Raw genomic sequence first — 1423 nt, forward strand, 5'->3', positions numbered from 1 at the left:
TTGGACGAGGGGATAGATGGGGAACTCATCAAATTTGCAGACGACACCAAGCTGGCAGGAATAGCCAACACTCCAGAAGACAGGCTTAAGATACAGAAGGATCTGGACAGACTTGAACACTGGGCACTATCTAACAAAATGAAATTCAATGGTGAAAAAAGCAAGGTTCTACATTTAGGCAAGAAAAACCAAATGTACAGGTATAGTATAGGGGGTACTTTGCTCAATAGTAGTAACTGTGAGAGGGACCTCGGAGTCCTAGTGGACAAACACCTAAATATGAGCCAGCAGTGTTGGACTAGATGACCTCCAAGGTCCCTTCCAACTTTACTATTATTATTATTATTACTACTACTACTACTACTACTATATAGAACTCGATGGGAAAAGACTCTGAGACATGAGGCCTAAACACAAGTTGTTAGAGCCACAAACAAGGAAAGCAATTTAATTTTTTTACTTTTACTTTTTCCTGTTGCAATTGTTTATTTTGTTTTGTTTAATGTGCAAACAATAAGTAAGATTACAATGGAGATTTTAGTAGTAAGTACTAAGCTTAAGACAGAAACATTGATTTATGTTAATGTATTTTGCAATTGTTTATTAATGCGGCATTTACCTTTGTATGCAAAAGTTAAATATCTATGCTTATCAACACTGACATATTTACAATCATAGTTAATATTGATAAAAACTTGTTTGAAGATTCAAGTTATCTAAATATTAGAATGTTAATTTCTAATCATTATACAAATACCATTGTTCCCAAATAATATTTATTTTCTTTTGTATTACTTATGTTTTATAATAACCCAATAAAAGAAACTTTGGAAATAAAAAATAGCAATTGGAATGAAGGGCATTTACTATTGGGGAGTGCTGAAATTACTTTGGCTACCAGAGTTTCAGTAAGTGAAGAAAATGAAAAACTAAATAAACAACTTAGAATCATGTCTTGCCTAGAGATTGAAGCCTGGAGTATTTCAGTTTAGACAAAAACTATTTTCAAAAGTCCTCAGATACTGTATAAGTAAAGAAAAACTTTTGATAGCAACCATGGGCAAAGATTAAGATAACAGAGATTCAAACACATCAAAAAGCTATCCGGGAGACTTGGCTTGAGTGGAAATTAAATTTCAGGAACACTTGACTTGTTCCAGCAATGCAAAGAAATTGGTAATTGCTGTATGAAAGGAATCCTTATTGCTGCTGAACAAATCCTTTCTGTACTTTCATTCTAGTTTATGAACATGACTTTATATGCTCCCTAGATCCAGAGGCAGCCATAGATGAAGACTCCATTTCAGGACTAACTTTTCAAAGGCTGGAGCCAAAAGGTCAAGTGGAGCTCAAAGAGCAAGATAAATGCCTTGGCCAGTTTCTCAGGAGATTTAGATTCAGATGAAGTCAATAAAGAAGTAGC

Source organism: Protobothrops mucrosquamatus, unplaced genomic scaffold (assembly GCF_001527695.2).
Source record: "Protobothrops mucrosquamatus isolate PMUCROS unplaced genomic scaffold, P.Mucros_1.0 scaffold1141, whole genome shotgun sequence".
Lineage (NCBI taxonomy): Eukaryota > Metazoa > Chordata > Lepidosauria > Squamata > Viperidae > Protobothrops > Protobothrops mucrosquamatus.